The sequence below is a fragment of the Malaya genurostris genome, chromosome 3 (assembly GCF_030247185.1).
Source record: "Malaya genurostris strain Urasoe2022 chromosome 3, Malgen_1.1, whole genome shotgun sequence".
In the NCBI taxonomy this organism is placed as follows: Eukaryota; Metazoa; Arthropoda; class Insecta; order Diptera; family Culicidae; genus Malaya; species Malaya genurostris.
In genome coordinates, this window is record NC_080572.1 from 102,498,102 (window position 1) to 102,519,003 (window position 20,902).

Consider the following 20,902-nt stretch of genomic DNA (forward strand, 5'->3'; position numbering starts at 1 on the left):
GGAAAGTTGAGGATTCAGTATTTTGGTAAGCACATGGTATAATATCCGTCGATTATTTTGAGAAAAGAAAAAAAGCTGTTTTAATCCACCTAGTGGTGTAATGATGCCTTTATCATACCAATCATACTATCATATATAATACTGTGGTATTCTTCTAAATAATTTTCTTCGATTCTCAAAAGAATAACCGAAATCGGTTTGTTTGACCGTCTACTGATAAAAACTATCAATTGGAAAAGATTTGATGTCGATGTATAAAATTTTTTAAAGTTTTTCCCCATTTTCAGTGATGGTATACAATTTTTAACCCACTTTACCCTATATTTCCGGATCCGGAAGTCGGATCCGCATGAAATTTAGGAATTACGTATGGGATCACAGGACCTTTTATTTGAACCTAAGTTTGTGAAAATCGGTCGCACCATCTATGAGAAAAGTTAGAACACATATTTACTTTTTTTTGCACATTTAACCCCATAACTCCCGAACTGAAAGTCGGATCAAAATAATATTTAGGAGTTTTGTATGGGACCATAAGACCTTTCATTTGAGTCTAAGTTTGGGAAAATCGGTTCAGCCATCTCCGAGAAAAGTTAGTGAAAAAAACGTTACATACACACTTACGCACATACACACACATACACACACACATTTTGCGTACTCGACGAACTGAGTCGAATGGTATATGACACTCGGCCCTGCGCGCCTCGGTTCAAAAGTCGGTTTCCACAGTGATTGCATAACCTTTCTATATGAGAAAAACAAAACGAACTCATATGTCGAAGAAAAAACGGCTGTTTCATCAAGACAATGCACCGGTTCACAAGTCGATAGCAACGATGGTGCAATTGAACGAATTACACTTCAAACTACTTCAAGATAAAGATCTGGCCTGTGAATATTGGATATTTGATGATTTCATAAAAAGCTCGCCGATAAGAAACTCAGCTTAAATGAGGAAATGATTGCTGAACTTGATGCTTATTCTGAGGCAAAATACTAATCCTTCACAATTAAAAGATTCCATAACTTCACAATTAAAAGATGCTGGCGTGAAGTAGTTATCAGTGTAGTTTTACCCAAAACGTACCTCCGAGGCATAATGCACCTTTTGCTTTTCTCAAAAGTTGGAAATTTTTTGCACTGAAATTTTAATGAAACCGAAAGTCCGCCATAACAACAGATTACAATAAGAGTTTGGTGGCGATGGTTCAATCATATTTGGAAAAATTTAAAAAAAACCAATTATGTCTCTGTTATAAGCAATGTTTGATGTTCGTTCCATAATAATTTTCTAGGGTGAGGAAGACGATTTTAATTATGTAACCAGTGAATTTCTTTGCCAATCATTCGGGTTTCTAAAATTCATGAAATTTTGAAGAAAAATCGTCAAATTTATCGTCTCTTATTTTTGGGGGCAAAACGACCCGAATTGTGTGAGGCAAAATGCTCAAGAATTCGCTTACAAAAATTATCCATAAGTTATCAATTTAATGAATATTAGTGAATCAATCTACCACCTGGCAAATATTCCGTGAACGAAAAGTCTAAAGCTCTCTTTAAATTTTCTTATTTATGAGCTTTATGAGGATGCATATTGCCCCGTGGTTGTCATGAGCTTTGATCCGGTGTTTTTATGAATTTTTACTCGTTGTTTAAAATCATCCTGCCTCTAGCAAAGTCCTGGCATTACATTCCTTCTGTGGAATTTGGCCTTTCTGTTTCAACAGACTTCGCAGCCGATTCTTAGTGTACAGAATCATTGCATGGCTAGTACTATGGATCCTACTGACACTAAGAATCCTTCCAGGTCGGGGCTCGAACATACGACAACTGGCTTGTAAGACCAGCGTCCTATGCATTGAACCGCCAACCCGGGACTATCATCCTGCCTCTATGTTCAGATAATCGTCACTTCGCGTAAATTGTAATGTATATTTTTCATGTTTTCCACGATCGGGCGTCATGCCCCGCATATATTTCAAAAGACAATTTTTAAGGGTTTTGGAAAATAAGATATTTCATGTATTTTTCAATGCATTCAGTGAGTATTTGTACGTAATTTTGAGAAATAATGATTACGGAAGATAGTCATGCATTCTCAATAGTTAAGATATAGCTACATTTCCTTAGGGGATGCGTTTTACCCCATCTACCCCTAATTGCGAAAGTAAACATTTGCCAAAACCAATGTTGCTCGAATATCAAAATTGCAACGAACGCCAATGATCATCGTTCGATTCCCTTCGCCTTTGTTCGATATTCGCTCTGCTATTCGGACTTGTCCGTATATTCGGGTGCGAACGAAGCCGACGCATGAAGATCTATTCCTTGCAGTTGTTATTCACATTGAACATACCCTCGAATGACTTAACGCGAATGTCGAACGAATATTCATGCACCGATCATCGTCAAAACCTAATTCGCGATGATCGTTCGTGCTGTCTTTGAAACAAGCAAATTAAGACATTTTCCACAGTATTAGTACCATTGTCTTATGTGTGGGTGTGTGTGATGAACCGTATCCCAGCACTCCCCCAATTGGTTTTCTACGATTATTGCTTATTTATTTTCACTCTTCTCTCTTTCGTGCAGTGAATAGTTCAACGTTGTTTGAGACGGGCGTTAGTAATATAAGTATATTCGCACCGAAGACATTGGCAACATTGGCCAAAACATACACCTTAGAGATTGAAAGCGAACCTGCTAACTATTTCCACCCGTAAAATTGTTAATTTTAACCACTCTACAAGGAAACACGTTTTCTTTCTTATCGTTCATCCTGTAAAGCCGCTTGAGATTTATTGTGTTTTTTCACCCCTAAAATAACTGCGACTTTATGACAACGGTTCATAATAGTGAGAATATCATTATTTGAAAACAGATGGTATGGTATTAAAAATTCCCAAATTTAATTAATATTGAAGTTAGTCATTTCAAATCCATGTAACTCTTGGTTGACTTTATTACAGGACTGCGCAGAACCAACTGAATCGAGTCGATGGATATATTTGATATCCTTTCCTCAATTCTCAATAGAATAAAATCTTTTATTAAAATGATCAATTTGCACTCATTTTCAAATAGTCTTTTGTTGCGTTCGCTGTATGTCATGCCGCTAACACAAAATGCCCGACCGCTTTTGATTAAAAGTAGCAGATTTTGGTCTATGTGGTTTATGAACGGTCCACATAGACCAAAATCTGCTCTTTTTGAGTCACGCAAGTCGTTAGATGTTAGTATAGTTACACTCAAATTTCTGGTTGCAAACTAGCGTTACAAAAATTGTTACTTGGACTATATAATTTAAAAAAGTAATTGAAGTGAAAATTTTGACAATGATGGGTAACCCTACCAATTCAGACAGTGAGGAATCAAAGTGATATGTGAGTAAGCTACCAATGAAAATTTTTTCTCACCAAATACAGACTGATAGTGTTTTGGTTCACAAAATCTGCATGTGCTATGGAACCGAACCAAAACAAAACAACCAAGCGTAGACCGAAGAGGTTTGCAGTCGGCTCTCCGGTGTCGGCCCGTTTCTCACTTACCGGCTTTTCGCGTCACATGGTTGGATGATCTCGCGATGCTTCTTCCATGGCCAGTGCAGTCGGTGTTGGACTTTCGTAGCGAACGAATGTGATTTTGTGTTGTTCATTCAGTTCCGGGGCAAGCTTGATCAAGGAATGATAGATGCGGATTGAATATCTTACGGCAAGCTGTTGTAGCCGATGGGTGATAAGCGAGTGCACGAGAGTATCAAGCAATTTTTTTAATAGCAATTTTCGAGCTGGATCAGTAAATATATGTGTTTATTCTGCACTTTACGGAAAAGTGAAAATCCTCTGATGAATAGGTGAATATGAGCTGATTAAATCAAAACCTGCCAAAACAAATATCAGTGAAAAACGGAAGACTATATGGGACCAGGAAATTGTATAAATTTACATTTTGACGGCAAACGAACCAATTACTTTTCATATGTAAAACAGTGAAAACTAAATTTTTAGCTGCGTGAGAGTTTTGAATTTTATCGACCTGCTGTACGACCTTGGAAGTGTGTGGAACATGGTCAACGTGCGGATTGCTTAATTAATGTTGTCTCTTGCTGGGCTAGTAAAAGTGTGTCAGTCTATGGGACCTAACTATAATTAGATCGGACAAAAATTACCTGTTATAGAGTTTATTAAAAAGTGAAAGGGTGTGGCTGCATCCCGTTGATGATCAGTGAGATTTAATCAAAAATTAAATCGATTCTCAACTGTCGCAGATGATCAAGTAGTAGAACGAACAACAATGCAGTGATTGAGAACTGTTCACGTCGGTGCTCTAGTTAGGTTACGTGCTCATGTGCAATGGTTGTTATTTGTTCGTACAGCTGAGGAAGTGGTGCAATTGAAAAGTCATTATTGATGAATTTGCAAAAAAAATGTATGCTACTGTGAGTGCTAAGTTGTTGTAAATGTAGTTCCCTTCGACTTTGTGGTGCTTCCATTTACCGTAATTCATACATAATCACACTGAGCAAACAATTACGGTGTTTCGTGTTTCCAATACAATGGACCGATGGCATGAGGAATCACAGCATTCCTTGTTTCGTTAGTAGTTTGTGGTTTGAAGGTAAGAGCTATTATATGGAAAACCTATCCCAATGCTTTTGCTGTTGGGCAGTAGGTCTGCAGCAGAACTTTTTTTTGAACATTTTAACACAGAAAACTTATTATAATGTATAGGATTCAAATGCAGGGATGAACTTTTCTGAAGACGAAAATAGTGGACTGTCGTCATTTGTTGTTGTTCTTATTTCATCTAACAGTGAAATGACAAGGCGCGTATACAGAGGGGTGCTTAAGGGGTTCAAATCCTCTCCGAAACTCAAGAAATTATTTTATTACGAAAAAATCTTCTCTTTAAATATTTAAGTCAATTACAAAATAATTAATTTTTAACAAACGAATTTATAACCAAAAATTAGTCAACATGTTCTGAAACACCCCCCGAAAGATTGATCTGGGTACACGTCTAGAAATGATACTTGGTTATAACTTTTTGTATTTTTTTTCGAAAGATGACCCTTACATTACCAACATTTTCTTCATCGGCAAATTTTTAAAATAGCGTAAAGTTTTGTTCGTTAAAGTTTCATTTCTAGTTCGTAAAATTGAGATCGATAAGAAAACAATAAGGTAGATTATACTATTTTAAAGTTTAAGACATCTTAATGTAAATAATATGTAAATATTTCATTGGATCAGGAAGTGATGTGGATATTCCTATGCTAGGACCTTTTCGTAATTTATTGATTAGATTTCTTAAAAGTTGATCGTCGTACTAAACCTAAGGAATGCTAGAAAAGTTAGACACAATTTCCAGCAATACTATAATAGGTGTAACAATCTCAAATTGGTGAAACAAGAGAGTGTGCACATCGGTCCAAATTTTAATAACAAATGTTTCTCTTTCATATTCAAGACATACATAATAAGGAATAAATATTCACTCTAGCTTCCTTTTTGCAAATGCGGCTTTTTGTTTAACCCGTTCCTCCAATTTTCACAAACCCTCAACGACGTCAAATCGTGCGCACTGAATTTCCGTATTCCATCTAGTATCGGGGTGGTGGCAGAGAAAACAATTCAGTTTCAATCCGTATAACTTATTTTACATTAATTTCATGTTTTTTGTATCAACTATTGTGTAATTTATGAAAGGGCGATGTTTTGTTGTTTGAACGAAGTTTTATTATTCAATGCGAGAAAATATAGTTTAATCCAAAGTAAATTTATTTATTTATTTGAATTATGCCTGTTGATTCAAATAAATAAATAAATTTTCTCTATCTTCATTGCACTCATTGAAGTGCCTAATTACATCCAGGAGAAATCATGAAATTTTGGCGTAAGTTGTTCTTTCATTGTTCGTAGAAAAGTCTGACACAATTTTCAGTCGAGAGGTAAAAACAACTCTATCATCATATGATAAAGTAGGAAAAACTTTCTGTAATACTACGTATGTTGGTGAAAAAATCTTATATTGATACTGATTTTATATAGATTTTTCGGAATGTCGGATTTTTTCACCAACATACGTAGTATTATAGAAAGTTTGTCCTATTTTATCATATGATGATAGAGTTGTTCTTTCTTCGCGACAGGTTCTTGCAGATTCTATATATTAATTATCTAATTAACACTGCAAACTGCGTCAGACTTTTCTACGACCAATGAGAGAACACCTTTTGCCAAAATTTCATGATTTCTCCTGGATGTAATTAGGCACTTCATTGAGTGCAATGAAAACAGAGAAAATTTATTTATTTGTTTATTTGAATCAACAGACATAATAAATAAATGAGTAAAAAAACGTGTCGGGAGTGGTTTCAACGTTTTAAAAATGGTGATTTCGATGTCGAAGACAAACATGGTGGTGAAAGAGAAAAAACCTTCAAAGATGGACAACTAGAAGCATTGCTTGATGAAGATTCGTGCTAAACCCAAGAAGAGCTTGCCGAATCGTTGGGAGTGAGTCAGCAAGCTATTTCAAAACGTCTCCAGGCCCTGGGCATGATTTAGAAGGAAGGAAACTGGGTGCCGTTCGAGTTGAAACCGAGGGACATCGGGCGCCGTCTATTTGTATGTGAGCAACTGCTTCAAAGACAAAATCAAAGACATCGAATCGTAACCGGTGATGAAAAGTGGGTTCGATACGATAATCCTAAACGCAGAAAATCCTGGTGAAAGCCCGGGCATGCTACTTCGTCGAAGGCAAAACCGAATATTCACGGCGCCAAGGTTATGATTTGAATTTGGTGGGATCAGCTCGGTGTGATTTACTACGAGCTCTTAAAACCGGTTGAAACCATCACAGGAGATCGCTACCGAACGCAACTGATGCGCCTTAGTCGCGCGCTAAAAGGAAAGCGGCCACAATATCAAGAGCGACTCACGTCGCAAATGTGGTCAAAAAGTACCTGGAAACGCTGAAATGGGAAGTCTTGTCCCACCCGCCGTATTCCCCAGATGTCGCCCCATCTGACTTCCACCTATTCCGTTCGATGGCACACGGCCTGGCAGATCAACATTATCAATCCTTCGAAGAATGGAAAAATGGATTGCTCCTTTTTTCGAGCCGGGATTCTAAAATTGCTGGAAAGATGGGAGAAAGTTGTAGCTAGCGACGGACAATACTTTGAATAATACATTTTTTCGCAATAAAGCTTTTAATTTTGGAAAAAATGGCGGAAGCAAAGTTGTACAGCTGATAAATTTACTCTGGATGAAACTACATTTTTCGCATTGAATAATACGATTTCGTTCAAACATTGAAACATCGTCCTTTCATGAATTACACAATAATTGAGCTTGAGCGGCCAACCCTGGTTGCTACTCCGTTACTGATCGGGATCAGCTGATATTGCACAGAGAAATTCTGGAAGATTAGACCTGAAAATGGCAGATCAACCTTCAATGTGCAACTTCTGGTAACCCGGAAGTTTATTGATCAGTACCGGTGCCGGCCAGGTCCGGTTGTAGGTCCGCTTAGGGATAGGAAGTTATGTTAGTCCAACACTTGTTGTTAATTTTTTACTACTTATTCAATATACCGATGTATGTTATCTATGTTATTAACATTGTAATATTGAAGGATTTGCACAATAGTTAATTTTTATCATTAAATTAAAAGAAAAAATTAAAAAAACTAAAAACTCCTGCAGTTGTCGCCTTTTACGACATGGAAGCAGGAACCCAGTGGATCTATTCTTGGGTTATTTTTTTCCGCCGGATTCCACACGGCATCTAGGCTGGTTCTGTCCGTAGAAAGCTAATAGGTATTATCAATCTCCTAGTGGACCCCAGCCCCACATAAATTACACAATAATTGATACAAAAAACATGAAATTAATGTAAAATAAGTTATTTATTTATTTATTTATTTATTTACATGTAATCAACAGACAATGTGTAGTCCCAATGATTAAAAACTATTCCTATTTCTAAGTATGTTTAAAAAATTTGTTTGAATTCTGCTACGCGTAATGTAAAAATCGAATCCGGCAGATACTCCATTGAAAGTTCGCTGTAGACCAATGATAGCACCGTTATATCCATAATTCGTACGGCTAAGAGGCAATCGAAGAAAGACGTTATTCCGAAGAGCTCTACTGCGTACGTTCAAAGAAATTTCGCTGAGGAGTGCAGGGCAGTCTATTTTGTTGTTCAACATGTCGGCGATCAACATAGCACGGGACAAATTACGTCGAATGCCAAGGGTGTCGAGTCCAATCAATAATCCACGGCTTTCGTAGCTAGGCAACTCGTTGGGGTTATTCAAGGTAGCTGTCGAAGAGCAAAACGGACGAATCTGCGCTGTATTGATTCTATTCGGTAGGAGCCGTTAAGGTAATATGGGTTCCATATCGTAGAGCAGTACTCGAGCGTTGTACGAATGAGTGAGCAATATAGAGACTTTAAACAGTAAATGTCTGTGAAATGTTTTGCTATTCTCATTACAAATCCTAAACTACGAGATGCCTTTGCTACAATAAAGTTGATATGCTGCTTGAAAGACAATTGCTCGTCTAGAATTACACCGAGATCCTTAACGCACGTGGTTCTGTTGATCACTACTTCATCAAGGCAGTAGTTGTATCTTATAGGATTTTTTTTGCGTGTGAACGTGATGATTGAGCATTTATCAATGTTCAAAGCCATTCGATTTACCTCACACCACTTTGAAAAAATTTCAAGTTGGTGTTGGAGGAAAACAGCATCCTCGTTACTTCGAACTATTTGGAATAGCTTGAGATCATCAGCGAAAGATAAACGTGGACAATTTAGAGAAAGATTCACATCGTTAAAATACGGGAGGAAGATCAGAGGTCCGAGATGGCTGCCTTGTGGAATCCCAGAAGAAGCGATGAACTCTTTGGATACAGCGTCATTTATCTTGATTGCTAATCGGCGATTATTAAGGTATGAGGAAAACCAACGCAGCATGTTAGAACCACATCCCAATCTGTCTAACTTAGCAACAGTAATGGCGTGGTTAATTTTGTCAAAGGCAGCGGAAAGGTCCGTGTAGATAACATCAGTTTGTAAACCGCAGGATATAGCATTCGTCACAAACGTTGTGAAGGTCAAGAGATTGGTAGTCGTGGACCGTTTCGGCATAAACCCATGTTGTGTTTCTGCAATAAACCATTTACAATGGTTGAATATAGAATCAAGTACCACCATTTCGAAAAGCTTTGGAATAGCACTGAGCGACGTAATTCCACGGTAGTTGTCGATGTCTTTTTTGTCTCCTTTTTTATGAACTGGAGTTGATTACATGTATGAAAACTTCCAGTAATCAGGGAAGATCCCAGATGTTAGCGATAAACGAAAAATTTGGCAGATAGGTGAAATTAAACCGATGGAGCTTTTTTTCACAAAGATTGCAGGAATACCATCGCGTCCGGAAGAGCTCGAAGATTTCATTTTGGCGATAGCCATTTTTACTGAATCTTCGTCAACACTGATAGTATCCAACAACTGATGTGATACTGGAACGTTCATTGCTGCTTGGGCGATTTGGTTCGGTGACGACACTTCATTGGAGAAAACGCTGGAAAACTTTTCGGAAAACAGTTGACAAATTTCATCTAGATTAGTTCCAACACTTATCTCATATACCATCGACGAAGGCAAATTCGATTCTTTTCGTTGGTCGTTTACGTACTTCCAAAAAGATTTAGGATCGGACTTCAATTTGTTCTGAACATTCCGAAGGTAACGTGCGTAGCAACGTTTTGCTGTCCTTTTATATAAAGAGTTGATGTGTACGTAGTTTGCGCGCAGTGCATACCCGCCATGCTTGGAATAATACTTCAAAGCCAGTAGAATACTGAAAAATCCGTATATCCCTTAACCCTGCATAGCCTCTCTGATCACTTTCATTGCCGCAGAATACAAGTTTACCTTGAACTGCATCTCACTGACACCTGTTTATCGCGTCTTCTGGGGGTTTCGCTTGACGATGGTCAATATTTTTATTTTGGGCGGAGCTCTGGGTAGTAGGGAAGGTTAATGTTTTTGGGTGTGACGCGTCTTCTCCCGTAATGGCAAGATACAAAATTCCACTAAAACAGAACGGAACAATTGTGTTGCTTGAGAAAAAGCTACATACTTGTTTCCAGCTATTCTAGCATATAAATGTCCTGTTTGATGATCCTCATCGCGATGTAAATGTTACTTCTCAAATGACTTGCCACACAAGATTTTTCTTCGCAAGCTCTGACTGCCGAATGTGTTTGAAAGTCTCTGTCACCTTTCCTGTACATGTAGCTGTTTTATATTCCTGCCCACGATGATGATTGAAGTTTGTCTTGTAGTATGCACATAATTTTCGTCAGCATCTTCATGTACAGATTCTGCAATCGTAACCTTGTCGGCTTTTATGACTTAGCCGCCACAATTTGAAATCACTACCTTTTTGTAAGTGTACAGTCCGGTTCGTTTTTAGTGTATTCCACAATTGTTTGTATTATCCAGGCAACATTCGAGTTCGAAATGATGACCTTTGACAGAATACTCTATTTCGAAATAATGACCTTTACTTTCTTCGATGTCAACCGATCCCAAAAGTTGCCAGTTACAATTCCTACAAAACATAATACCGAGTTATCCATGTGAAATGAATCTCTGAAATGATTTTTTTTATTCAGCGTATTCTAGATATTTCTGAAATATTGAAATTTTTGTCTTTCGAAAATAGAAAGACTATACAACCACAACTAAGTAACTGTTCGAATGCCTTATGGTTCTGATTATAATTTATGAGAGTTTTGTAATTGATTCGGCAATCTCTGCAAGTTTTATGACAACTATAATAAGTGCGTCTTTTGAAAAGTAATAAAACAGTTTTTGAAGCTGTTATAAAACCATCTACCTAGATTTCAACTGAACTAATATTAAAACAACTTATACTAGAATAAAACCATACATACACCTTTATATTGCTTTATTATTTAATTATTTCATACATCTAGTTTTGTGTACTTTTATAAATCATGAAGACTTTCGCAAAAACTGCATTTATTTAAAGGCGATTAGCTATAATTTTTATTTTTATCTATACATTCACGATAAAAACAAAATTACAAGAAGTTTTTACATTCAGAAAAGCCTCAAACTCGTAAATAAAATTTAATATATTCTTGCTGATTGTATTCACAACCGACATGATACACACATATTCAAGAAAAATATTATCTATATGACAGTTTATTGCGGAATTCTTTCCATCCGAATAAATTTAATGTTGATCGTAAAGCTAATTTCGAAATTTTCTCGAATTTGGAAATAGTTCGAAAAAAAAAATTAACGCAGGTTTATGATGGCTCTTCACTTTGCTTTATAAATCTTATGAAGCATGATCCCCTTGTCAGAAATATTTTCTTATAAAGGTTTTCAATCGGCTTTCGTGAAGTTTGAAGTTTTAATGCAAGATTTATGATGTAGAATTGAAGACAGTTACAAGTATTAATTAATTTTAAAATTGTTACTTGGGTCTGTGAAACCTAACGTTTAAACCGAGGGAGGGCCGATTAGCATATACTCAGTTCGTCGAGTACGCAAAATGTTTGTGTGTGTATGTATAAGTTTATGTAACAGAAATATACACTCGATTTTCTCAGAGATTTTTTACAGTTTTTACAAACTTAGATCCAAATGAAGGGTTTTTTTGGTTTCATAGCCTGCTATTGAATTTTGTCCGGATTGATTTTCCGGTAGTCTCGAGGTAACATGTCAAAAAAATAAGTAAAATCTTTAAAAAAGTGCACCCGATTTCCTTATAGATGACTTAACCGATTTTATCGAACTCATGGCGTTTTTATTTTTAAAATGCACTACACCTCTTCAGTGCTATACCTAGGCATGAATAAACGAGCAACAATGATAGAAAACATAAACAGTTTTAGGTGTTACATGTTATATAGTTGATTTGGCAGTGTAAAGTGACGTCTCTACTCAGTATTGTTTGGCAAATCATCATGAATAGGTTGACTCCAAAACAACGTTTCCAAATCGTCGAAATTTATTTTCGAAATCAGTGTTTAATTAAAACCACAGAGAACTGACATCCAAGTAGATATTTCAATTTGTGTAAGAAATTTAACGGTTGATTTAATAAGCAATCACTAAATAGCGATTCTCCTGTAGAGGCGCTTCGAGCAGCCCAGTAATCCCTTACGGGCTCTTGCGTTCGAGTTTTCATACAATGGTAATTCATGCGTGCAAAGTCGTGCGCAACGGTAATTTTAAACGGATTTGTAAGATTTTTACTTGAATGCTTTTTTGAAAAAGTTGGTACTAGCTTGGATGTCTGTTCTCTGTTTTAAAGGATGTTGTTCTCTGTTTATAGACCCCTTCGTAAATTTTATGGTACACATAATCGTCCGCCTAAGACCACCATAAAGGACGTAATTGCCAAATTTCGCTATAAATTCTCTCTTTTGGATGCCAAGTCATCAAGAATTACCGATGCGTCCCGATAAATGTAGTGTTTGTTACGGCCTCCGCGTTCGTGTGATTTGACGCCACTCGATTATTTTTTGTGGGGATCAACGATTGATGCTTTGGAAACCATAATTCAAAGTGTCATTGCTGAAATGCTTGAAAAAGTGGCCGAAAATCGGATCTCCAGAATGACTTTTGTGAAAAATAGTCGTGACGGCAATATGCTCGAAATCATATTTATATGTTAAATGCCATGAAATTATCTAGCAAAAAAAAATGACCTTTTGATAATTTGCCATGTGTTTTATTTAAATTCCGAATCAGAAAGCTTAAAAAAACACCATTTATAAGCTGATGAATTTTTTTTTCAGAATCCGGCTTCTGGTTTCAAAGTTACAGGGCTAAGTTCAAATTGCGATCCGTCATTCAGAGCGATAATGCAAAAAACGGAAAAATACTTCTAAATTTGGTTCAAAACTGTTTCAATTTGTAGTTTATGTCAAACGAATCGACTTCAGCATTCTTTCATTGCTCGCATGCATTCTTTCATTGGTCGAAAACAAACTTCATATTTTCAAAACATGAAACAAAATTTAAAGAGTGACGAAAGTTTAATAATTTGCGATTTTGAGGAAAATTACGCCTTCGTTATTCAAAACGCCATAACTGGCTTTCATTGGAACAACGACCAAGCGACTATATTCCCCATTGTTTTCTATTATAAAATGAACAGCAAAATCGATCATAAAACATTAGTAATTATTTCTGATTGCAAGAAACATGACGCAATAGCTGTGTATGTTTTTCTCGAAGCTCTTAATCAATATTTTTGAAAATACTATCCACATATACGCAAGTGCATCTATTTTTCTGACGGCGCTCCTTAGCAATTCAAAAATGTGAAACACTTTGCGAATACAGTGGAATTTTCACACGACAGCCCATGGAAAAGGGCCATGCGACGATGCTGGAGAAACTATCAAAAGAATGACACGTCGCGAAAGTTTATAAATGATAAATGATTTCGACCGCGAATGAATTGTACGAGTGGGCTAGGAAAGCATCTTTACCAAATATTTCAGTCATATACAAATTCTCGGAAGATTATGTAAAACCAGAGAAACTTCGAAATTCGTTTCGAAAAATGTAAAACTATTTCTGGAACACAATCATTTCACTATGTTGAGCCACACGGAGACAAGGAATTAAAAATGAAAGTTTACTCTTCCCAGGACATGGTTGAAGTATGGAGTTTTTGTAAACAAGAAAAACCAAATCATAGAAAAATTGCAACTGTGCAAAAACTTTATGTCACCATTATTTTATTACTCACGTAAATCCTTTGTCCCAATTTTACTCGCTTTCTGCCTGAAACGTTGCTAACAATAAACTGACAAAGTTAGGATTCGATCTGTGGCGCGACATGTGTCGACAAGTTAAGCCCGTATCCGAGCGAATTGCGCTGCGGTACGCTCCGCGCGTACGGGTCGTAATTGAAAAATTCACTGCTCCGAAAGTATTGATCTTTCCACTCTGAAACTGTGCCAAGATTAAGTTGAACCCCTAAGGCTTCTTTTTTCAACAAAAAATAGAAAAAAATAGGCCCAGGTTTGATTTTTTTTTATTTGTTTATTAGTTATTAACTTTTTTCATTAATTTAACTTTAAAGGTTGTTTTAAGGAATCGCTTATTTGAAAGCTAAGGCAAAGACGCACATTTCATGTCTTGGACGAATTTTTGTATCTTTATTAGATTTTACAGTATAGGCTGTTGAAAAAAGGCTCTTTTTTGAAAACGCGAAATTTCAAAAAATCATATCTCGAATATTCCACGTACCATATTGAAATAAAAAAATACGCGTCGAATATTTTCGAGTTCTTTACCGAAAGTGCCATTAAACCCCATTCTTGTCTGAGCGTCGCGTTGTCCAAAGGCACGCTGAATGGAAACGGGAAAAATACATTGTGACATTTAACTGCCCTTCGCAGTCGCCTGATGCAAATCCTATCGAAAACGTCTGGGCCTATATCAAGCAGAAGCTCCATGGAAAACTTGTTTACACTTTGAAACAGCTCTCCCGACAAATTTAACTCATTTGTAAGATACTTGCTCTTGAATACGCCGAAAATTTAGTGGAAAGTATGCCTCGCAGATGTCAAGTAATAACTGATGCTGGTGGTGTTTGGACTTACCATTAAACTTGAAGCACTTTACCTCAGAATGTGCCCAAAATTATTGCAGTCACAGTAATTAATAATCGTTATCAACAATGCAAATCGAAATATAAGCTCCCCGTATTTTTTTTACTAAATCAACTGTAATCGTGGAAACATTTATAACAGATGCCATCGTCAACCAGTATCACAAGGAGAACTCTGCGAAGAATTCAGTTTGGGTCCACTGTGCAGATAGTTATACTTTCGCTTTCGATGTTAGTCAACAATTCAGTAAGTTGTTACGAAGTATTTTCAAAGCTCTGATCATTTCCGACTATAAATTTTCACTTTCAAAGATGTGCGGTGACAGGTGCACTGTCTCTGTGAGTGTTAATTTCACCCTTCATCAGTTTCGGCATTTGTTTGAAATTATTAACACTCAAACGCTCGGGTTGGGATTTTCATCGATTTTTTTTCAAAAATTTGTAACTACTGAATAAATTGACCGATCTTGATGCATTTGGTGTCAGAAAAACCGGGTATTCTTTAATTTCATTCTGCCTTAATCGGTGTTGATATGGTCCAAAAACACCGGTGTTATTCCAGATCGCCTTGGCATAAGTCGGTTTTGCCATTTGGGGTATCTGAAACTAAAAATGTATATGGGAACAGTTCTGGAACAATCTAAAATGTGCAAGATTTACTAAAACGCATCAACTTGAATAAACTAATCATTTGGCCAACCATCCCAAAGGGTACTGGAACCGGTTACAAAACTTCTGAAAGACTTTTTTGAAAAGACGCAAAAATGTTATCAGGAAAAACAAATTCTATGTTAGAATGAACGAAATACAATGTAAAACTTTACTGATACCGCAAAACAACCTGAAATTGTTCACCGGTGAATCCGGATTATGGTCCCGGAAAACTGCTCTGTGATTTGGGCAAGGCATGCGACATGTCAAAAAACATATACTGCTCTTCACAAGCTGTTTGAAGACACCCAAAACTGATTCGGAGACGATTTGGTGATAATGTCCCACTCCGGTAAACATGATCACCAAATCGTCTCCGAATCAGTTTTGGATGTCTTCAAACAGCTTGTGAAGAGCAGTAGATGTTTTTTGACATGTCGCATGCCTTGCCCAAATCCCAGAGCAGTTTTCCGGGGCCATAATCCGGATTTACCGGAGTGGGACATTATCACCAAATCGTCTCCGAATCAGTATAGGATGTTTTCAAACAGCTTGTGAAGAGCAGTAGATGTTTTTTGACATGTCGCATGCCTTGCCCAAATCACAGAGCAGTTTTCCGGGACCATAATCCGGATTCACCGGTGAACAATTTCAGGTGGTTTTGCGGTATCAGTGAAGTTTTACATTGTATTTCGTTCATTCTAACATAGAATTTGTTTTTCCTGATAATATTTTTGCGTCTTTTCAAAAAAGTCTTTCAGAAGTTTTGTAAACGGTTCCAGTACCCTCTGGGATGGTTGGCCAAATGATTAGTTTATTCAAATTGATGCGTTTTAGTAAGTCTTGTTCCAGAGCTGTTCCCATATACATTTTTAGTTTTTTAGATAGAATACCCCAAATGGCAAAACCGACTTACCCCAAGGCGATCTGGAATAACACCGGTGTTTTTGGACCATATCAACACCGATTAAGGCAGAATGTAATTAAATAATACCCGGTTTTTCTGACACCAAATGCATCAAGATCGGTCAATTTATTCAGTAGTTACAAATTTTTGAAAAAAAATCGATGAAAATCCCAACCCGAGCGTTTGAGTGTTAATGATCAATATAGTTGCGACAAGTCAAACATTACAACATATTTCCTATCCATGGCCAATGATTGATTACCACGAGTTTGTAGTGTAACATTTCTCTCATTAAGGTAGTAAATAACATATTATATATTTTAGTTATACCTAAATTAATTATAAAAGAAATATCGTATGAGGTCTCACGCTCTTTTCATTGCAAAATTGGACAGGTGATTCTGAATCAATAATATTTGAAGTAAAACCTGTATTCCATTTGACTATAAAGTTTAGAACTAGAATTTAATGTCTAAAATCATGAAAAGACAGTGTCAAAGGAGAAAAATACTGGTACTATTTTTTCAAGTAGCACCAGATTTTAGTTTCTATTAGTATCAGTTATTTTTAATTGATGGTATTAACTTTTACAAGAAAGAATGGTACATCAAAACAAATAGGTATAACAATTTCTTCTTTTCACTTCTATTTCGGTATCAGGTTTTTTTTTTCATTCCAATCATCCGATAATTTCCTAATCACAATCAAGCAATTTCATTTAATCCAAATAGATCCGCCAATCTCCCCAAACATTCGCTGCTTGTATCTGGTAGACCGGTGGACAGCATGTGTTCTCCTTTCGTTTTCTGTAAAGCCTCTCAGGAGGCGCATTTGTTTGCACGGGGGATCATTAGAAAGTGGTTTGTTCCTCACCTGACCTCTGTTCGTGAAACGATACATCCCGCGACTGGATGGGATGGTCCCAACGATTGTGTGGGTTTCCCTGCACTCTATATGGATACCCTTATTTACGTATAGAGGCTGGAATTAGCTTTTGTGATGGCCTTCTCCGTTCGCTACATAGCTCGTATATTGGCGTTCGTTGTAGTTGCTGCATAATGGTTGCCTAAATTACCTGTAAAGTGATTAGCTTTCGCGTCTAGCGTTTCTGTAAACATATATATTGTAATTTGTATCAAAGTTAGCGACGGCTCCTAGTAGGGTTTATAGCTGCTCGTCTCACTTGGATTAAAATTTGCAATATCAAGCTCCACGACTAATCTCATTTTAAGCTTCGAACTAAAAATATCTCGTAACGAAAATCTATCTATTCATTCATTTACTGTTTATACACGGAAAAGCCAGCGATCGCAAAACAACTAAAATATTAGTTGTTTTTCTGATTTTGATTGGTTAAAATTTGGTACAACTAATCGACTGTTATTTTAACTAATCTGTAATTTTTGATTTATCGTGCTGGCAGCTTAGCAACGACACCCAACAAGTAATGAAACGTTTCAGTTGAGCAATGCCAAACACCCTGAGCGAACAATGAAACGTTTCAATGAGATGTCACTCGTGCAATTGAGCAAAGACACAATCCCAGCAAAGTTACTTGTATGCATGAAAGCAAAAAAATGTCTCAGTTGCTTCAATCAATTATTCAGTTATTTGAACTTAAAACGCCAATTGCAATAAATATTTTTTACTGTTACCCTCTTCGGGGGGGCAGCTAATCGTTCACTGCTTGAACAACGAAAATTTACCTAATTAACTGCTTATATCTTTATCACTAAACTCACAAAGGATATGGAAATGAACCAAAAGATTACAATTCTCAAAAGGAAACTCATCAGAAAAATGGTCACACGGAATTAGGAAATTTTTCCTTCACTTGCAGAACGGCTCGCTTGTAAACCTAATGCTACAGATACACTTTCAAGAAAATACAAATAGTACCACTTCACTTTAGCAGCAAATTTTTAAGCGTTAAGCGGTTTTAATAACATTGACATGAACTGTCCTAGAATACGTTACTCTCAGATGAAATTAAATCATTTATATTGTAGGAATATCTATTTAATACAAGGAAAACTTGTTTTACAATTAACTGACATATTCGTCTGCATACTTTCACATACATAAAACGACCACTACGTAACTAACATAAATGACGTTCATTTACCATTGAAAATTTTCAATATGAAACGCTTCTGGTGAAATGAAGAGGTTTTTTGTTCTGCCTATTACTGTCTTCGTTCTCCGCCAAGTGACAGCATTTGAATACAACAATTTCGGTTACCTGAATGGTTATGTCAAAATCAACAGATATGTTAGTTAAATCAACAACATTTTAGTTGAAACAACCAGGGCGTTAAAACAACAATTGCAATATTGTAATTTTGTGATCTGCGGGTTCTCCGTGTATAAAACACTAAATTTATTTTTCATTCATCCATAGATGTGAACTAGATTAAAACTACAAAATTGCATTATTCATCGTTCTATTAAAGGATACTATGCCAAATATGATTAGGTCAACAAAAGAGTGTCACTTCTTGTCATAACAGTGGTGTTATTTTTCACGAAACTTTTATCGCACTGTTACCTTCGGGACCTTGTTGCAAAGATCCATTGGAGGAGCAAAACATGTTTCCATCAATTAGAATTGAGGTACGTCGGATAGGAGGACCTACTTTCCGTTACCAATATAACTACGATTCGACCACATAACGACAGCGACTTAACATCGCAAAGGCAAAACATCACTCAAAAGAGAAAGGTTCATCGCCTGCCATCTCCCGCGCACTCTAATCACTCTTACCCCACTGGGTTTGACAGAGCTGTTCATGGGTAGAGATGACCGTAGGAATTGCGGTATCGGCAGCGAGTAAACTAGGAGCACTACATAAAAAGAAACTCGACACTGTCGTGTCAGTAATAAGTTTCGCTGACAGATAGCTGCTTCTACTGACCATCACTAACGATAGTTTTTATGAGGCAGAAATCGCGGTCACGCCTGATATGATCTACATTAATACTAGCAAAAAAACTAAAATTTCGAGACGAGTTCGCAAGATACATGGAGTGTGAATATAAATTATTATCTATCGCATATTTTATATACTTGAAAAATTCTCAACTAGTTTTTGCTTTTTTTCTCATTCAAATCACCGGAGAATTTCTGCACGATTCATCGAAAAAAAAATTGCTGACCCACATTCATCTTGAACTTTTTAAACCGAGCTATTTGCGGTTGACTTATCGCCCTTAACTTTTTACTCAGCCGCTCATTTCCGTGAAGTATATTGAATAACAAAACACTACCGTGCTCTTGAGACGCCGGTGACCGCGGGTAGCCTCAAAACGAGATCGTTTGCCAAATGAAGAAAAAGAAATGAAACGCAAGCGAACAGCACGGGAAGAAAGTGAAGAAAGATTAAACCACTGAAAAAATTGCTCAAGTTCCATTCACTTGAAAATCTGTGATAATGCTTATGCTGTGTTGAAAAAACACATTGACTGTCTAAAGCATCTAGCAAAGTGAGGACGTTAAATACAACAACAACGAAAACAACAATAACACACGTTTCGTTGGTCTGCACAGGAGGTAAGCCGTCACTCGATAATGACAGTGGATGCAGCCTCCTGTCACGACGCCATCTTGATGAGATCAAAATCGGAACTTCAAAATCAGCTGATTGCAACGTAAACAAACAAACAGTAATACATTTGTTTTACGCGTTTACCTTGTTTAGTGCACGAAAATTAGTGAATTTTTGGTCGGCTCTCTCACAATAACTTGTCGGTTTACCTAAAATACAGCAGACAATGTTTTGGGTCATCAAGTGGAGATAATTTTCACAATTTGAGAGTCGCGATGAGTATCAAAACATCGCAGTGTTTGGGGCTCGAAACGCGAGGGGCTCAACGTAATCGGTATACTTTCAAATGGCTGGTGCTCACATACCGGTGTCAGATGGGTGAGTGGATGCGGTCGGCCGCATAAAGTAGCCAACTTTTGGGAAGAAATGAAATGGTAAAAACATCCGAAAGTGAGGCTCGGTAAGTGTGAAATGAATTGTGGCGATAAACCGAAGAACTGTTTGTGGAGGTACTTCGCGAGACAGTAAAACCTGTGTAAGCGGAACTAGCCCTCTCTAGAGACTTTTCAACGGCGTGGCTTAACCAAAGGAAAAGTGATATACTTTTGTATACACTGATCACACAAGCTTCATATTTTGGTGCTCAACCCCGTAGAGAAGGATTTTCCTTGTTTGAGTGTTTCTATAGCCGATTCGGTCAAACTGGTTTAAAACAATCTTTGAAAATTACTTGGTAATATCTTGAAAACTTCTCAGACGAACTTTTTTTAAAGTTTATGAATCTGGGGAATTTTGTTTATTGATAGTTAAAGATTAATACGGGATGTATGAAATAAAACCAAATTGTTTAATTAAAGGATAGGTATTCTTTGATTTGTTTTCGTTTGGTGACCCTAATCCAGTTTTCACCCTAATTAATATCAAACCGTTTGTTTGAGACCAGTTTCGAACCTAGTTTTAACCTTATTGAACTGAAATTCGGGTTATATCCCGAATCTGGGTATGGGGCGAACCCAACACAGTTTTGTGAAAAGAGTTTGTTCGAGGAAACTACCATGGGTCAGTTTTTCTATTCGAAAACGACAATCGTCACTGATTT

The 20,902-nt window shown here is 36.9% G+C and overlaps 1 protein-coding gene across 1 annotated transcript in view; it reads left to right on the forward strand.

Moving 5' to 3' along the window:
* Positions 1-3,623: 3,623 nt before the first annotated feature.
* The window catches only part of LOC131437178 (uncharacterized), a 213,673-nt gene continuing 196,394 nt past the window's right edge, over positions 3,624-20,902 (forward strand). Inside the window, exon 1 of the mRNA XM_058606349.1 lies at positions 3,624-4,620. The gene's annotated coding sequence lies outside the window, so the exon portion shown is untranslated. The remainder of the gene's footprint in view (positions 4,621-20,902) is intronic.